Raw genomic sequence first — 19,152 nt, forward strand, 5'->3', positions numbered from 1 at the left:
TTTTCAGCACTGAGCGATGGGTGCAGCGTGCATTCGTGTGGGGGCTGCTGATAAGAAAACGGGGACTGTGCTGTGGGGGGGAGGGTCGCACCCGATTCGCTGAGCTCTGGCGCCGTCCTTAACATATAAAAACTCCCGCTGGCGCCGCGCTGCCGTCCGCTCCAGCATGGGTTAGGTGGTGCTGAGCGCCTGCCCGGGAGCTGGCTGCCGAGAGAGAGGGAGAAACCCAGTGAGAACGAGGGGCTCGCCTTTGCAGGGAGGCAGCTGTGCCGATCGGTTCGGGGAGGCCCAAATTCTTAAAGATCCCTCAGGGCAGCCTGTGATGCTTCCCGGGGTCCCCAGAGCTGTGCGGCGGCTCGCTTCCACCTCCCCTTAGCGTCAGGAAGCTTTGTCTGTACTTGCTGGGGGGTCACCGACCACGGGCAACACGAGCACTCCCTGCTTAGCCCGCTCAGGTTGGCGCCAGGTGGACGCCCACCCCCAGGCTTCCCCGTGGCAGGCGCAGCCGCTGATCCACTGGGCAGAATTCACAGATCGGCTGGTCCCAAAGAAACAGCATCCAGCATCACCTCCAATCGCTGCTTCACTTCCAGCCCTTGGAGATTTGCAGGGTGGGTGTAGCCGTGCTGGTCTCCGGCTATGAGAGACGCGTCTTTGTTGGAGAAGGAGACCAGCCCTTAAATATGTTTGTAGTGAAATCAAGAATCAGTTTGCTCAGCCGATGCCAGTAGAGCAGAAGTCTTGGAAACAACCGGTTACGGGTGAAATAAAACCTTCACCCGCCTGCTAGACTGAACGAACAAGCTCCAGTCGCATCTAACAGACTTTGAGTGAGCAAAGCTTCTCCTCCCGGCTGGACTGGCCGTGATCCCTTTCTAGTGAAACCGGGTGCACAGGTAGCTGCTTAAATATCATCCTTATGGACCTCTCGCGCCGGTTAGGACGACCGTGGGAGGGACCTTCCTTTGCCACCTCTTGTGTTGACTTCAGCACGTCCCTGTAAACCCCTCTGCCAGCTGGCCTCAAGGGGTCCCCGGGTCCCTCTGGGAGTCTTGGTTCATTCTGTAGGCAGGCTGGGTGTGGCGCTGGGGATTATGGAGCCTGAGCCGGGCTGGGCGAGTTTGCAGCAGGTGCAGCTGCAGAGCTGTGGTAGCTGGGGTGTAATCCCCCTGTCATGCCTCCTGGGAGTAACCTGCCCCAATTATTAGCTTTTGGCAGGCCCCCCCCCAGGCCTGCTGGCGTGAGGCATGGGCATAGCCCGAGGTGTCCTTGCTGGGGCGCTCAGCCCCGGGCTGCACGGGACGGGCTCTGGGGTTCCTCCCATCAATCTGGGCCCAGCAGGGACAGGGGTTCTGCTGATATCGCCAGGGGCCCAGTGGGGGAAGCACCTCCCTGGCTTCCGGCAGTGACGCTCCCTGGTGGGTTTGTAACTTGGGCTTCTCTGAGCGTCTCCTCCGCTCAAATCCAGCCGGGATCTGAGTTGCACTGGAGGGGACTCAGCAAGGAGCCCAGGGCACTCGAGCCAAAGAGTCCAGCAGGGCAGCGAGGGGCAATTGCGGCCCTAATTCCTTCGGTGAGGCCAGCCCAGGCTGCTTGCTGCCGGGAGAGTTCAACCAACCAGCCCCCAGGAGCCTGGGGAACCCCAGGGAGCATGGAGGGAAGGGACCTGGTTCTGATGAGGCTACACCTGATTTACCCCAGGTGTAAGGGAGTGGATCTAGCTCCGGATGCAGCTGATGTCAGCGGCACAGGATCGGGCCCTGACTGTGGTCAGAATCGGTCTCTGGCTACTCCCAGCCCGCCCCGCAATCCCTTTGTCAAGCTGTCCTGCAGTGGCTCAAGGGCATGATACCAGCCTCAGTGCAGGCTGCTAGGAACCAGGGCACAAGCCCTGTAACGATTGTCATTCTATCCTTCGGTCTCACCGAACAACTATCAAGTGTAAATTCCTCAGGCGCTGCAACGGCCTTGATATGGAGTCACAGACAGTCCCCGTGAGTTCTCTGGTCTCTCTCGCCCTGCAGGTGCACCAAAAATCCCAGCAAAATTCAGGTTACTCCCAGTCCCCAGGGACCAGTCGCTTACCCCAGATCAATTGCGCTTCAGATCTTGCACCAGACAATGCTCATAGTTTATTACAGGACTGGCTAGCGAGAGATTTATTACCTGGGAAAAGGAAATGAGCGAGTTCTTTACGAGGTTAAAGCAGGTGAACATACCACACACGCAAGCGAGTTCCAATCTTAAATTTCAAAAAGTAATAGCAGCTCCTATAATAAGCAAGTTCTGTGTGTCCTTTGGAGCTAACTTAGGCTAAACACTGGGGATCTCTTGCTTATGCCTAGTCATTTTCCCGCAGAGTCCAAGCCACACAAAGATCCAATTCCTTCTGATTAGGGTTTTTTTTTTTTTATTCCCTTCCCCGCTTCTGCTCTCAGCTGCAGACTCAGCTGATGGGAGGAATCCACTTGCATGTCTACTCTCCTCCCCTCTTAAGAAGATGAAACAACACAATCTTTTGTCCTCTTTAACCTTTCACAATAGTTCATCTGCTGTGGCTGGTGTTCCTTGTTGAGCAGGACATAACGCCTTCAGCTGGAGACCAGCATTTCACACTGGTTAATGTCCCTCTCCTCTCTGGTGATTTACAGAGGGGTATAATGCGAACGCTCAGATATTACCTTACCACGGGGGACACAGATGTTATAAGTGAGATGGATGCTGGCAGCGACTCATGAGCATTCCCTAAAGTCTAAACACATTCTTCTCCTCCTAATGCCTGTTTTAACCATCCTAAGACACCAGTGAGCCAGGCTGGTCTGAGCCATGTATTTGCCAATGTTCAGTGGAGACATGGGGACCGTGGCATGAGCTGGCCCCGAGTCTGCCAGCATGCCACCCCTCCCCATGCAAACACTGTAGGAAGGGGTGTCGCTGACACTCCTGCATGCTCTTCAGCGTCTCTCTGTTCTTGACAAGGCATCGGCCACTACGTTTTCTTTTCCCTTGATACAGATTTTTTTTCCATGTCGTACTCCTGCAGAGCTCGGCTTCAGCCTAGGAGGTTGGGATTGGCTTTGGCTTGGTTGCAACCATATTAGCAGGGAGTGATCTATTAAAACGTTACATTTTCTATTCTACAGTTCAGGCTTAAGTTGCTTAATCGTCCAAATGATGGCGTAACCTTCCCTCTCCAGGACAGTTCTGTTCAGTGGAGTGGGGGGTCAGTTTTTTCCAGGCCCCAGTCCCTATCACCTGATCTGGCTTCCCCCTTTTTCGTAAGGGACACAGTGTCACTAACGCCCTTTCCAGTCTGCTGGGAATGATGATCTGCTCCTTGGTTTGTGGGGCAGGCCCATTCTGAATGCTTCTACTTTTAAAGGGGCAGGGCGAATAAAGCAGCTGCTCGCCCTGTGTCCTCCGTGTCGTACCCCTGCAGCCTCCCAGCTTGCACGTGGACCCACCCTTTGCCGGGGCGGCTGGCTTCTCTCAGCCTCTGCACTACAATTCCCCCATGGCTCAGGTGATCTTGCCGGGAGCCACTAAAAATAGCCAAGTCGTCTACATCGGCGAAAGTCTGCAAACCCAGCAACGTCTCATTGATGGGCCTCTGAAAGGGAGCCCCTGCACTGATTAATCCAATAGCGGGAGGGATAGCGCATTGGCCTGCTAAACCCAGCGTTGTGAGTTCAATCTTTGAGGGCCATTTAGGGATCTGGGGCAAAAATCTGTCTGGGGATTGGTCCTGCTTTGAGCAGGGGGTTGGACTAGATACCTCCTGAGGTCCCTTCCATCCCTGATATTCTGTGATAACCATAAACTCCTATAGACCAGAGTCCACGATGAGCACTGACTTCTCCTAGGTCACAGTATCTAAGGGAATTTGCCAATAGCCACAAGTCAAAGCCCAAGTGCTTATGAATTTTGCACCCTCCTCCAGTAGGTCCCCTCTCCAGGGTGTGGCATCAGGGTCAGGTTGGGTGAATGGCGTCCACCCTTCTAAAATTTACACACCATCTCCTGGTCTTATCCCTTGTAGGTAGCGTGACAATAGGAGACGCCCCCATCCCTCCCGTATCTAGCCTGCGTTCCACTCCTTTGGTGCAGTAGGGGCAGGGTGGGCCCTGTGGTTTCAACGGAAGGCGCTGCTTTGTTAGGTAAACCTGGCTGGTTGGAAAATACCCGCCTGTGGGGTGTTTCCAATATTGGGTCTAACACCTTCCCAAATCTCGCTGCTCTCCAGCGGAGTCTCTTCTTTACTCTCCCTGACCAGGTCAATTAAAGGGGCGGGAAATGTTCCCTCATCAGCAAATCAGGTTCCACCCCCCCCCCTTTTGTGGGAAGCTTTCAATCTATTAGCAGACACTGTTTGCACAGCTCCCCTGCCACCCGGCTTCCTTACGTCATAAGCCACCTCGTTCCCTCTCCGTCTCCTCAAAAGGTCCCTCCCACATCTTGCCTCTTCTTCTTCCTCACTGGAATCAACACTAGGACCAAGTTACTGATAGGGAAAGGCAGGGTTGTGAGTTCAATCCTTGAGGGGGCCACTTAGGGATCGGGGGCAAAAACTGGTCCTGCTAGTGAAGGCAGGGGGCTGGACTCGATGACCTTTCAAGGTCCCTTCCAGTTCTAGGAGATTGGTATATCTCCAGTTATATCTTATATCTAAGGCCTTTCTGCAGCCTGCCTGTCACAGTGAGCAGCCGAGACCCCTAAATCCTTCCAATCCGTCCTAGCTTTTAAATTCGCTTTAAAACAAAGTGACATGCTACAGGCCGTCCTGTCTCCTCTGCCCCGCACACCCGAGAGCTTCGAATTTAACCTTGGGCTTCCCTCACTTGTCTCCTATAAAGAAGCTCAAAGGGGGTGAACCCCGTAGATTCGTGGGGTCGACTCTGGTAACACCTCAGTCATTCTCCCGCCACGTAACACCCATCCTCAGCAAAGACTCCAGTGTCCCGTTGAATCTTTTCCTACCAGACCATTAATGTCTGTCTGATGGGAGCAGCCTACCCACGGCTTGCGCCACAAAACTCCCGGAACTTCTTGAAAACCACAGATGTGAAATTTGCACCGCAGTCTGACAAGATTTTCTGGGGAAAACGTACTCTGCTAGAGCGGTGCTTAGGGCAGTAGCCGGTTTCAGCGTTTATATTAGAGCTGCTGGCAGGATCTACAACAACCAGTCCATATATTACTTTCCGTTCAACGAAGGTCTGGGTAGGGGCCTCACGATATCGACAGACCCTCTGGCAAACACCTCCTTAGTGTGTTCTGGCTCCCTCTCGCTGTCTCTGGCAGTCAGTCCCAAGCGAGCGCTCTGCCCAGCGGCCCTGCTTTTAACCCTGCCAGCTGACACTTTTCCCCTTTGTTCTCCGAGTGGGGTTGCGCTCTGCAGCCCTGCAGAGCAGTGGAAATCTCCTTCTCTTGGCTGGTGGTTGCTAGAGGTGACCGTCCCGCCATGAGGGTGCCCGTTGTCTTTCTGGACTTTCCGTTGATCTGTGTCGGTTCTAGCCAGTCCCTTTACCAAGCCCAGACGGTTACATGACACCCCTCACCTCCTGCTCTTCCCCACCAGCAGGGGAACCCTTCGGCACCCGCTGGGCAGCAATCACTCGTCAAGTCAGTCACTGCCATTTATATCATTGTGAAAATCTCGCCCTCCAAGTGATGGGCGGTGCCTGCAGAAATCCCTTGCTGGGTCCTTGGAACAAGAAGGATGTGGAAAAATTGGAAAGAGTCCAGCAGAGGGCAACAAAAATGATGAGGAGGCTGGAGCACATGACTTATGAGGAGCGGCTGAGGGAACTGGGGTTATTTAGTCTGCAGAAGAGAAGAGTGAGAGGGGATTTGATAGCAGCCTTCAACTGCCTGAAGGGGGTTCCAAAGAGAATGGAGCTCGGCTGTTCTCAGTGGTAGCAGATGACAGAACAAGGAGCGATGGTCTCAAGTTGCAGTGGGGGAGGTCTAGGTTGGATATTAGGAAACACTATTTCACTAGGAGGGTGGTGAAGCACTGGAATGGGTTCCCTAGGGAGGTGGTGGAATCTCCTTCCTTAGAGGTTTTTAAGGCCCGGCTTGACAAAGCCCTGGCTGGGATGATTTAGTTGGGGGTTGGTCCTGCTTTGAGCAGGGGGTTGGACTAGATACCTCCTGAGATCCCTTCCAACCCTGCTATTCTATGATTCTAACCTCCTACACCTCTATCGTAAGGTGCAACTTCTCCAGTAACTTGTTACTCTCGTCAACCTGTGGGGCTGCTACAAATTCCGTTTGAGCGTCTCACGGCTTCTCTCCACCCCGAAGTGTCCGGCAAAGGGGCAACCCTGCATCCTCCACGCCTCCAGCACAACCACCTGCTTGTAAACCTCACCCGGGAGCCTCCCTGTACAGCCAACCACGTCCTTGAGAACATCTCCCCTTGCCTCCCTCAGCCAGGGTGTTCTTGTGAGCCGCCTTCCTCTCCTTGTCCTGGTGAGTCTCTATTCAACTCGAGAGCAGACTCTCCAGCAGGGGACAAACTCCGTCTTTCGGCTGATAAAGGCCTGAGGGCGCTTTCCCGCCCCTGTCTCTTGGAGCACCCCCTGCTGTCCATAGCCATGGCAGAGCCAGACTCTTCCCAGCTGCGAGTTATGATATGAACCCGCTAGGCATGGCTGCAGTATCGGTACCTATCAAAACAGCAGCGGGAAGTAGATTCCTCATGCCCGCACCGAGCTCACCTTCAAAATCCTCACCCTGGAAGTAAATCTTGGTGATGGGGGAGTCCCGGGGCTTTCGGCCAAAGCTAAGATAGTTAAACTCTCACCAGGAAACCGGTCTTCCTCTCTTAGCAAACTTTCCTTGCGTCCCTCGGGTCCTTACAGCCTGCGTCATTTACCTTTAGCATTCTTAGTAAATCCTTCGCTCCTCTCCCAAGGCTCAATCCTGACCTGATTTCCTCCTGCCCGACTGCTGCCTCTGGGGTGATTGTAGTGGCATTCACTGGGGCGGGTGGGGTTAAGATTGGGGCAGTTTGGGTTTATATGGCTGGGAGCCTCATGGTGATGGCAGAATACCTGCCTGCCCTTTTTCTAGGGGCTTTAAACCTGGACTCGCTTGGTTTTTTTTTTATCATCAGAGTTGGGGTTCAGTCTATTTCCAGTCACTTCTGTGGCACAGGGTTATTTCCCCTCCCCTGGGATTTGCCCCCCATCTCTCATGGGTCCTTGATTCAACATATTCATCAGCAATTTCTGCAGCCTCAAAAACTGGGGAAGGTTTGTCGTCACGGACGGCTCCTTCCTCTCACCTGTAACTACCCCTGACAATTGCTCCTGGGCCATCAGATCAAACCAGTCCTTGATCACCTTCGGCGCCCAGCCCCTGTATCCATTTTCTCATTAAAATTACACGTTTTTATGTATGCAACACAAGTCACTTTGCCGACCCTTCAGAGGTTTCTCCGCTGCGAGCAGTAGGTCTCCGGGGAATCCGAAACCTTTTCCGTCCATTGGCTTTACATTTCTTTACACCTTAGCATCCTCTTTCGCCACAGAGGCGACGCATGGGGGCGGGAGGGGGACACACGTGGAGTCACGTGCCTCCCCCAGATTTCTGCCAGGGTTTGCCAGCCGGGCCCCCTCCCTGGACGGCAGCCCCTGGAGCTGGCAAGCTTCAAGTTGCGGCTGCCGGAGAGAGGAACCAGCAAACAGCCGGGAGCTGCAGGGAGAGGCCGCAGAGGGCAAGAGGGAGAGGGGGCATGCTGGGGGGGGGGTGACTCGAGTTTGTGGGGGACACCTTTAAATTGTGCCCCCCCTCAGGTGGTACCAGTCGTCCCTGCTCCTCCACAGCATGAAAGCGTTGGCCAGTTTTCCTCGATAATTTGTACAGTCAGCCTCTGTATAAACTGGGCAGACTCTCCCACTCCTGTGTTCGGGGATGCGCTCACCAGTAGGGGAAGGTCCTTTTTACTGCTCCCGTAAATTGAGTTGCATGGTTTGAGTTTCCCGCTGCCTCCTGTGTCGTCGTCTCAGCGTCCTCGCTGGCTTTGCCTGCATCGCTCCACTGCTGCCTCAGTTTCCCTCTTTGGCAATTCCACCATTGGCGCTGCAGTCGGGCCAGTTCTGCTGGTGCCTGCAGGTCCTTGGGCTCCACAAACTCTCCTTCCCCGGCGCCAGGTCAAAGTTCTCAGCTCCTGGACTGGGGTTTTCTCTTTCGGGGATTTCCCCTCTCCAAACATCACTGTTCAAGGTCTTCCCTCACACCACCCTCCTCTGACTGGGGTTCACTCACTGTGTTGATTCCTTAACCTTGAAAACTCACAATGCCAAGTTTAAACTGTGCTGGCACTGGGGCTAGGCTCTATCCATCTACCTGCCTAACCAGGGCACCCCCTCCAAATTGGCTCTACCTAGATCTCACCAAGCAGTTATCAAGTGTAAACTCCTCAGGCCCCATCACTGCCTTGATATGGAGTCACAGACGGTCCCTCTGAATCCTCCGATCTGTCTCGCCAGCCAGGTGGGCCTACCTGTGTAATAGACGGTCCCTTTCACCGAGAATCCCAGAAATAGTCAGGAGACTTCCACTCCCCGAGAAGCAGTCACTTACCCCAGATCAGTTCCACTTTGAATTTCACACCAAAGATGCGCTCATAGCCAGTCCTGTAATAAACGATCTAGAGATTTATTACATGGGAAAAGGAAAGAAGTGAGTTCTTTACAAGGTTAAAGCAGGTGAACGAACACACACACACACACACGCGTTCCAATCTTAAAGTTCTGGTTAGGATTTTTTATTCCCTTCCCTGCTTCTGCTCTGAGCTGCAGACTCAGCTGATGGGAGGAATCCACTTGCAAGGCTACTCTCCTCCCCTCCCAGTGAAGATGAAACAATAAAGTATTTTGTCCTCTTTAACGTTCCCCAATAGTCCGTCTGGTGTGACTGGACCTTCCTCGTTGGGCAGGACATAACGCCTTGAGCTGGAGACCAGCATTTCAAACTGGTTAATGTCCCTCTCCTCTCTGGTGATTTACAGAGGCTCGTAATGCAAACACTCCGATATTTACAATAGGGGATACAGATGTTATAAGTCAGACAAATGCCAGCAGCATTCTCTAAAGTCTAAACACATTCTTGTCATCCCCGTTTTAATGATACTAACACACAGGTGAGCCAGGCTGGTCCCAGCCATGTATTTGTCAGTGTTCAGTAGGGACCCAGGGACCTTGGCATGAGCTGGCCCCGGGTCCACCAGCGCCTCGCCCTTAGCATCATGCTGACATTACCAAGCAAGCCGCGATCTTGAGGGAAACTCGGGAAGTGCAGTTCAGGCTCCAGATGCCCTTAACTCTGCCCCTAACCCCCTGCACAAAGGTCGGGGTGGAACTTGCTTGGTGCTGACCAGTGTCTGAGACTCGGGGCCCGATTCCCCTCTCGCTCACCCCGTTGTAAATCAGCAGTAACCCCGTGGGCGTCAGTGACACGTCCCTGGTATAAATGAGAGCAGAAAAGGTCCCTAAGTCTCAGAATTGTCGTTGTAGTAACTCAGGCCCTGACTGGCAGCGGGTGGGATCAGGGACGTAGCTGGAGCGCACTGTGCTGTGGCTATTCTCTGCCCCCCCACGGCCCATAGGGGGCGGATCAGGGGTGTGGCACAGTGGCTATTATTTGCTCCTCAGGGCCCATAGGGGGCAGAGCATGAGTTAGAACAGCCCTGAGGCTGCTCTGACACCAGGAGCCGCCCCAAAAGATGGGGAGAGCAAAGGGGGCTTAATGCCTCCACATCCCTGCACTGAATACAAAGGGGGGGGGGTGAGAAACAGGCCCTTTGTCCCTTTGCAGCATCAGTGTGTGCAGGGGGGGGTGCTGGGCGTGCCTGGGCATGGACCCCGGAGGAGCGTGTGGGGGCGGACCCTACCCTCTGCACAGCGTCTCCTCTAAGTTGCCAGCCAGATTCTGGGTCAGCTGGTCCTGTCTGGGGCATGGGGGATTGGCTGCCTGGGGCTGGTATCAGCTACGGGGACATGAGATCAGGGCCTCCCGCCCCCAATGTCTCGTTAGCACCATGGATGGGGCAGCTCACGGGAGGAGGGGATGTCAGGCCTGCACCCGCAGAAGGGCCTGAATAGAGGAAGAGGCCCAAAAGTGGGGGAGGGGAACCTGCTGGCCCCGGGACAGCCAGGTTTTTCCACCTGTCCTGTCTGTCTGTGTACGGTTGGCGCAGCAGCTGCTGTGGGGTGCAGCTGGGGAGGGGGAGGGGAAGGCAAAGGGGGTGTCTCTCTCAAGCGGTTCCTACGGTTTGAGCAGACCCAGGGGCTGCCCAACCTCCGAGTCGATTCAGTATTTTGGTGCCCATCTCTTGGGGTAAATGCGATCCGGGCCCAGGTCGGGGGAGCTGGAGCAGACCTCACGGGAGCATATTCGGCTGTTTGGGTTCAGGGCTCGCTGCAGTGCCGGGTCGCCCAGGGGCCGCCGGAGCCTTGGCCGAGGGTGAAATGGCAGCGCTCTGAGCGGGCAGAGCTTGCGCCCACTCACGCTGGGGTCTCTGGGCCCAGAGCGCTGAGGGGTTTGAAACTGGGCTGTAGCCGAGCTTGCTGGGTCCTGAACAAGTGAGAGCTCTGATGAGGGGCAGGGATAATGCCCTGACCCAGAGAAAGCTCAACCCTCAATCCTGACCCGCAGCCCCCTGCAATCCCAGCTCCTCCCCCTGCAGCGCTGCCGGTGCCCCTCAATCCCGACCCGCAGCCCCCCCTGCTCTCCAGACCTGGGCTCCTCACACACAGCTCTGCCAGGGGCCTCAGTCTTGATTCACAGCATCCTGCTATCCCAGGCCTCAGTTTCCCCACCAGCTCTGCCGGCGCCCCTCACTCCCGACCCGCAGCACCTTCTCCGAGCATAGATTGCGTCAACCGTTCTGCGGCTCCCTGGCCGTGTGGTGGCTTTGCCCTGCCTCCGAGGGCGATGAATCAGGACCGTGTGGCTCTGTTTGTGTAATAGGGAGTTGGGAGCTGGAGGGGTGAGGTGAAGGTGGGACGGGATGAAAGATTGTGGGGGGCGGGGGGTTAACTCCATTCCAGCCTCTGTCCCACTCCCCCTTTTTGCTGCTTTAAACTTGGCCTTTGAAATCGACCCAGGCCTGGTTCCCCTTTGGGCAGCACCGTGTCCTTTTAGGCTGCATCTATCCTGCACCAGCCCCTCGGGTCAGCGCGATTCCCACCACCGGGGGCCTGAATCCCCATCTGCCTGGTGCCACCAACACAGGGCAGAGCGGGCGTGTGACGCGGAACAGAGGCTCTTTGCCCCGGTCCTGGGGGGGGCAGAGAGGCAGCCCAGGAACTAGTGAGGCTGGGAGCAGGGCAGGGGCCGTCTCTGAGTCTGCACAGCGCCCGGCCTGATGGGGTCCCCATCTCCCCCGATACACATCACAAATGCCGTTCCTGGCCACATTCGGCGTACTCGGGGCCTGACCCCCGAACCAGCCCCTCGCTCCCCCGCCTTTGCGGTGCGCTGTCGGGTTCAGACGTGTCTTCCCCCGACCCGGATCCGGTTGTGTGGGATCCGACCCAACCCGTTCCGCTTTGAGAGGCAGCTGCCGTAGCGTGAGGGGCTGGTGCCCTCCTACCTGTTGTGGATTAATTAGGTGGATTGTGGCAGTCGTGGCCCAGGAATCCGTTGTGTTCGGTGGTGTCCGTTTTTTGTTGCTGTTGGGTGTATTACGGTAACACCTAGGAGCCTGTCATGGATCAGGACCCCACAGTGCTAGGAACGGAACGGTTTGACTGCTATTAGGTGTATTACAGTAAGCCCCGCCCCCTTGTGCCAGGCGCTGTACAAAGACGGTGCTGCCCCAAAAGCTGGCCAGCTGACTGAAAGACAAGAGACGGCCAGACAGGGGAGCCCAAGGGAAGACGGAGCTGAGGAGCGGGCTCCTGTCAGCTCTCCCCCGGCCTTGTCAGCCCCATGGCAGTCTGGGACGGAAGTGTTCCCTGCGGCCTGCGTCTCCCCTCTACTCAGGGCCAGGCCGGCCTGCATCGCGGGCGCCTTCCTGAGCTGCAAACCCTGGGCGCTGGAGCCAGAGGCTTGGGATTCCCACCTGGGCACTAGGGGAATTAGAGGCTCCAGTCCAACGGGAGTTGGGTGCTTTGCTCCCAGGGCCTTGAGTGTGGATTGCGCCGTGATCCTGCCCTGACAGAGCCCAGTGTCTTCCCTCTGAATGCAGGGCCCATCCCTTGCCTCCCTGGGGTTTGCTGTTTGTCCGTACAGCGCCCGGCGCATCTCTGATACCGTAATACACCTAATAAGTGAAAAGTGTGTTTCTACTCTGAAAAGTGATTGTAAAAAAGCGGGAGTTGGCAGGGGGAATCCCAGGTTTATTGTATCTCGGGGATCCCAGATCGGATGTATTTTGGTTTACAACTAAAAGGAGGTCGAACCCAATTCCCTGCTGCCCAGTGGGCCTGATTCTCCATGACCTTGGCCCCAGTGCAGGGAAAGTGGCTTTTCCCAGCTGTGAATGGCTGCTGAGGGTGATGGGGAGGGTGGGTGTAGTATGAGCCTGGTCCCGGTGCATGAAACTCCCCCTGTGATCTGGGGGTGGGGAGGGGGTTGCCTTGTGCGTCACTGATGCAGAATCTGTGGCTGGAAGAAATGCCCTGACTGCCGTGGGGTATCTACACGAATGCAGCTCCCCCACCCCCAGCACAGACACCCCGCCCAACCTGAGCTCAGGATCCCATTGGGCCGGGCGCTGCACAGATACTGCCCTCAACAGCTCAAACTCTAAACAGACAAAGGGTGGGAGGGGAAACTGAGGCACCGAACAGAGCAGGGACTGGCCTAAGATCACCCAGCTGGCCCAGGGTTAGAACCCAGATCTCCTGTGTTTGGTGCCTGGAGCGTCAGAGCAGAGAATTCAACTCTCTCCACTAGAGCCGGGCTGGCTCTGTGGGCCCAGCGGCACGAACTCTTATTGCCGCCGGTAGATCTGACGTGCGGCACCGAGAGCGACTGATTCGGGTGACAAAGGGCCACGGTGACATCGCTGCTTTTCAGAGAATTGGGCTTTAGGGCTCGCCCTTCCAAAGGGACCTGTGGCATCTGGAATCAGGCTCCTAACTCCCTGGGCTCTGAAAATCCCTGCCTGAATTCAGCCGAAACAGCCCTTGCTCGTTAGACCAAACCTCTCGTTCGCTTGTGTAACACGCTGGCTAAAGGCTGGTTCACGGGTGGAGCTATTCCGGAATAGCTCTGTGGGTCAGTTTCCCCCGATGGGCCACTCCTAAGCACGCCACGCTGCCCTTCACGGCTGGTCCTCCAGAGATGAGCCTGCTACTGCTGTTGGGGCATGGAGTTCCCCCCCTTCAGCTGGAGTGGCCGAGGACTGGGCTTTGGGGCTGACGGTCCCAGGTTCTGGTGTGGTGTGATCTCCCTGTTGGAACGTGTTTCAATAGGCGTGATGTGTCATGGCCGACCTGCATATGTACTGAAGTGCTGTCTGCCCCCAGACAACGTTATGCTGGTGAGAGTGGGCTCTGTGCCCTTTATTCTGGTTAAAACAAGGCCTGAAAGGGGTTGGTTTGGATTTTTTTGTTTAATTCTGCTTCTTTTGCACCTTAGAGCCATCAAATCTTGTTTCCACTGGAGGTCTCCTTGGATGACCCAGTGATGTCGATTCCTTCCACCCTTAACTGAAAAGAGTAGAGGCTGTTGGCGCTTTAACAGAGAGGGCTTTTCTCCCATCTGTTTATTATGAGTGAAAAGCGCATGATCGAACAGCCTGGCTCAGAGCCACTTCCTTCTCTCAGCCAATGGGGTTTCACCTCTTTGGGACCGGTGAGGGTGTAACCCAATCACATGGCTGTGGTGTGAATTTCCCATGGGCAGACAAAGCCCTAAGTTCTCCAGTCCTCCATAGAATCTTCCAGGGGAAAGCAGACAAGAGCCTAGTTTCTGATGGAAAATATAGGCAGAAACAAAGCTTGTTTTTTTAAGGGGGAGAAAAAGTTCTTTCCTCCCATTTTTTTTGTCCAGAAGCAAAAAGCAGCAGATGCAGTTTTCCCCTTGGCAGGTTACCTGTAACTGAAAGAGTTCAGGGTCAGAGCTGGATCCCTATGTGTGTTACAGTAACCGGGATCGCGGTCCCGTTGTGCCCTCCTTTTCCCCTATCAGGCACCCCCCCTGTCCATGAGCCCCTACAACTACCTGCTCCCAGGAGCCATAGCCCTTAAGGGAGCCCCCTTTCCATCCTTTCCTCCCAGGACCCCCTACCTCCCCCACCCCTCTCCTTGCCGGCAAGTCCCCGATACGGAGAGGATCTGCTGTGGTTTTGGTGGCAGCCAGCAGTTGTGGGCACGGCACACAGAGCGGCACCCGGGTGCTGCCCGTGGCTTGCTCCCGGCTGTGACGGGTGAGGCTGCACCTACCTGCTTAAAAGGGATTGGGCCAAGGTCTAGGAGTGTCATCGCCCCCGTTTCACAGATGGGGAAACTGAGGCGCGGAGCAGGGAAGTGACTTTCTCCGTGTCACACTGTGGCAGAGGTGGGGCTAGAAGCCCAGCTTGGCACCTTGCCCACAGTGCCACCTTTCCTCTCCACCCTACCCGCCTTGTTGCATTATGGGGGGGGAGGGGTTGCGTTTGAACCCCGAGCTCCCGGGGGGGTCTCAGATCTGGGTCACTATCTTGTAGCCGAGGAAACCTCCCCCGCACCCCAAATCCGGGGGAGATTTGCCTTGTTGGGGGTTCGATGGTGGCGACGAAACCAGGCGAGATTCCTGCCAGACTTTTGTCGGAAGCTTCTTTCGGGGGTGGGGGTTGATTTCCCCTGAAACAGGATTTCATGGGAGGGGGTCACAGGGTGAGGGCTGGGAGGGGGAGTCACAACCCACAGGCAGGGCATCTCCCAGGCTCTAGCAAGCCTGAACACTCCCCCCCCCCACAATACTGACCCTACCCAGCAACTCCATGTGTCCCCACGCTGGCCAGTGGGGTGTAGCGCCAGGGCCTGATCCTGAACCCCATGCTTACTTTAAGGCCTGGGTCTGCTCCCATTTAAGCCAACTGGAGTCTTGCCATGGACGTCAGCAGGATTCGGAGCCGGGACCACCCCCTGAGTGCAGTTAACTGGAGCTCTGCCTGCATAAGGACTTCAGAATTTGGCCTTGTAAAAGCTCCCACTTATATGCGTGCTGGGTAACCTTAGTCAAGACATTTTCCCCTGCTCTGTGCCTCAGTTTCCCTCCCCCACCCTTTGTCTTTTGAGGCTGGAAGCCCTTTGGGGCAGAAACTGCGTCTCCATGTGTGCACAGCGCCTGGCGTGATGAGGGCCAGAAATACCACAAATTAAGCCGCCACTCCATCTACGAGGGGGTCCCTGGAGGTAAGCCCTGACTCGGCCCTGGGGTGGCAGGGGCTGGTCTGTGCGCTGGCAGCTAGAAGGAGCCCCCTCCCCCTTTCTGTAACATGGACTTTCCCTACTTTGGCAAGTGCTTGGAGATCTTTGGATTGCAGATCCCCAGGGAAGAGGCTTGCCATGTTATTAACCAGCCTCAAACCCTGCTGAGGCAGGTAAACAGGGCTCTCCTCGTGTTACATTGGTGTGCGAGTGCCACTTTGTTTCTTCCATTCTCTGGGTTTCCGCTGGAGAGACAGGAGCTCTAGGGACCAGTGGACTAACAGACTCATGACATGGATGCAAAACCCTAGGGGAATTTATACTACCGGCAATGAGATGACGCGATGGGCAAAGCAAGGGGCAGAGTGGCTGGCTCTCGGTGCTGTGCTCCGTCCATTAGGCCTGGCTGCTTCTAATTAATTACTTTCAATTTGATTCTTTTTTTTTTAAAGTCACTCTAGATGTTGGATAAATAACGGATATTGCAGCAAAACAAAAAAGTCCCAGTAGCATTTTAATCACTCCAGAAAAGGAACAGAACCGGGTAGCTAGGAAAAATCCTCTTTCCATCCTTCAGGGAAGCAGACCCTCACACCCTCACCAAAAGCGTGGGTGTAATTTGGGAGGACAGCTGCAAGCCTCAGGCCCACACACAAACACACACACACAAACACCCCTCTTTCCATTGATAGCCATCAAAACGTATAGACAGACCAAGTAAGAAAAATGCTGCTTGAGAAATGAGTAGGGTTTGATTTAAGGGTATTTACTTTATTTCTTGACGTGATGTTGGCAACGTGTGTTATCACGCGGTGGTTCTCAACCTTTCCAGACGACTGTACTCCCTTCAGGAGTCTGATTTGTCTTGTGCACCCCAAGTTTCACCTCGCTTAAAAAGGACTTGCTTACAAAATCAGACCTAGAAAGACAAAAGTGTCACAGCCACACTGTTACTGACAAATGGCCGACTTTCTCCTTTTTACCATATAATTATAAAATACATCAATTGGAATATAAATATTGTACTTACATTTCAGTGAATCGTCCATGGAGCAGTATAAACAAGTCATTGGCTTTATGAAATTTTAGCTTGTATTGACTTCGCTAGTGCTTTTTATGTAGCCTGTTGTAAAACGAGGCAGATACCTAGATGAGTTGCTGGAAGACCTGTGCGTACATCTGGTTGAGAACCGCCGTGGAACAGTTAGAAAGCTTTAACTTTTTGAATCTCAGCATCTACTGTCATTAAATAATTATCACCTGACTCTCCCATTGTCTGGAACCCCCGTAAGTTGTGTGCAGCTGTAAACATTGAAATCGATCAAAAACATTTTTTAAAACACTTCAAAATAAACATCCCTATTATTAATCAACCCTATCAAGAAAATAAAAATCGCTTTCTGCCAAGTCTGCTTATACTGACATAAGTATTTCTGGTTTCAGAGTAGCAGCCGTGTGAGTCTCTAGCTGCAAAAAGAACAGGAGTCCTTGTGGCACCTTAGACGCTAACAAATTTTTTTGAGCATAAGCTTCCGTGGGGTACAGCTTTCGTGGGCTTCATCAGAAGTGGGCTGTCGTCCACGAAAGCTTATGCTCAAATAAATTTGTTAGTCTCTAAGGTGCCACAAGTCCTCCTGTTCTTTGTATAAGTATTTCTGTATGGGAAAGAGAATAAACCATTCTGCTATAATGCCCAGTTGTACTGGTATAACTGTGTCCACTCTACGGATTGTACTGGTACAATATCGGTAAAAAAAATCCCACCCGGACCTGACCTGACCTAGTTATACAAGGCCAAAATCTGTTTGTGGAGCCCGTGCCAGAGTTTTGTGTCAGTTCAAACCGCATATCTGCAGCAATCCTCCCACAGTATAAATGGGTGGTCACAGCCGCAGCTTGTATCATGCAGAGAACAGGAGGGGTGGGAAGGAAGGGAGTGAGACTTTGTGGACAGAGCGGAAGACATGGGTTCTGTTACTGGGCCAACTCGGGCACGTCACCGACCCGTGCCTTGGTTTCCCTTCTTGGTGAAAGCGGGGGTGATGACAGAGGTGGGATGGGGAAGGAGGGATGATTGTACCGGTGCCCCGAGCTCTGGGGTATCCCCAAGATGCCAGTCCGTCTCCTGGCTGGGAGGATATGAATTATGATTGTCTATAAAGGTTTTGGAAGGAAAAGTCGCCTGCTTGTTGCTTGACCTCTGAGGCTATTTGCTGAAGGCTACGTGGAAAACCTTTACATTCTAAAATTTTATTTCCCACCCCTTGGTCCTTTTCTTTTTTAAAAAGGCCCCTTGGGGTCAATTTTCAGCTCCAGCCTTCCCTATATTTTTTCCCCCAAGGTGCAAATATCAGGGGTACAAAAATCCAAGTCCCTTACATGCCTAGGGCCCTGCTTGCCCCTCAGAAATCAGGCACTCTGAAAGGTGGGGCACCTTCCTCTGCAGTGTGGGGCACGGGTCACTTGCTGGAGGATTCTCTGCACCTTGAGGTCTTTAAACCACCATTTGAGGACTTCAGTGGCTCAGACATAGGTCAGGGGGTTGATACAGGAGTGGGTGGGTGAGATTCTGTGGCCTGCGTTGAGCAGGAGGTCGGACTAGACGATCCGAAGGGACCTTAAAGTCTATGAGTCTGTGACATGTGCATGAACTAAACTGGGGGTGCGAAGCTGCAGGGAGCTTCGGCGTCCCCTGGCCCTGCGGTCCTGGTTCTTTCGGGCCCTGGTCTTCCCCAGGCCTCCAAGAAGAGAACCCAACTAAATCGGGTTCGGCAACTTGCCGACCAAGAGTTACACAAGCGCAGGCAGGTGATTGGCTGGTCGCAAGTGATGCAAAGGTGCTCACAGTGGGCTGCAGCCAGTCAGAGAGCGTATGCAAATCCCCCTGCATCCTGATTGGCTGAGGCATAGCTCCTCCGCTCAAAAACCTCTCCCCTCCCCTTTGGGCCATTGATTGTGCCAGCCCAGGGCTGTGCGGGGGGCCGCCTCTGTGTGTGAAGCGAGTTTGTTGGGTCTCAGCTCAGTTTCCCAACAGATCTTCGCAGAGAGCCTGAAGGAGAGGAGGAGGGGCTGGGGCACGTAGGTGGGGCCAGCTCGCCGGTTCGGTCTCCGGTGGGGTCAGCAGCAGGTTGATGCTCGGTAGAAAGGGCCGGATCTCCGAGCTCTGAACCCAGTGGCCATCCCATAAGCATAAAGGCCTCCCCCTGACTTCCAGCAGCTTAGTTACTCCTTGCCAGGTGACCCCCACACTCCATCTCACAGCCCTTCCCGTCCCCAAGTGACCCCATCACTGACAAACCGGAGGGGAACAGGCCAAAGGTCTGGTAGTTCAGAACTTGGGGAGACTCAGCCCCAGAGGGACTGGTCTGGGTGAGCCCCAAAACGCCACTCTGGCCCCCCCTTGCCCGTCCCTGTCACCCCTGCAGGACTGTGGAACTAGGGTGCTGTGGGGAGGGATTTGAAGGAAACCCCTCCCCCCCACACACACACGGCATAGAGCCAGCTGCCTTCAGTCCCTGTGCCGGGGGTAGCCGGGTGGAGCCTGCCCACAATGTCCTTCCAATGAAGAGACCACCCCCCTCCACCCCCACGCTGTGCAAAGTTGGTGCTCCAGGGAGTGGGTGCTGGGATGTAGCAAGCCAGCTCCTTTCCCCAGCGCCCATCGACCCCTCCCCGTGAAACTTTCGATGTTTTAAATAGCTGGCTATTAGGAGAGGCGGCACGGCCTAGTGGAGAGAGGCCTGGGATACAGGAGCCCTGGCTTGTATTCCCGGCTCTG

General features: G+C 54.7%; 1 protein-coding gene across 3 annotated transcripts in view; it reads left to right on the plus strand.

Moving 5' to 3' along the window:
• DLL3 (delta like canonical Notch ligand 3) overlaps positions 1–19,152 on the plus strand; it is a 282,646-nt gene that overhangs the window by 138,106 nt on the left and 125,388 nt on the right. The gene's annotated exons all lie outside the window — the stretch shown is intronic.

The sequence above is a fragment of the Mauremys reevesii genome, linkage group 22 (genome assembly GCF_016161935.1).
Source record: "Mauremys reevesii isolate NIE-2019 linkage group 22, ASM1616193v1, whole genome shotgun sequence".
In the NCBI taxonomy this organism is placed as follows: domain Eukaryota; kingdom Metazoa; phylum Chordata; order Testudines; family Geoemydidae; genus Mauremys; species Mauremys reevesii.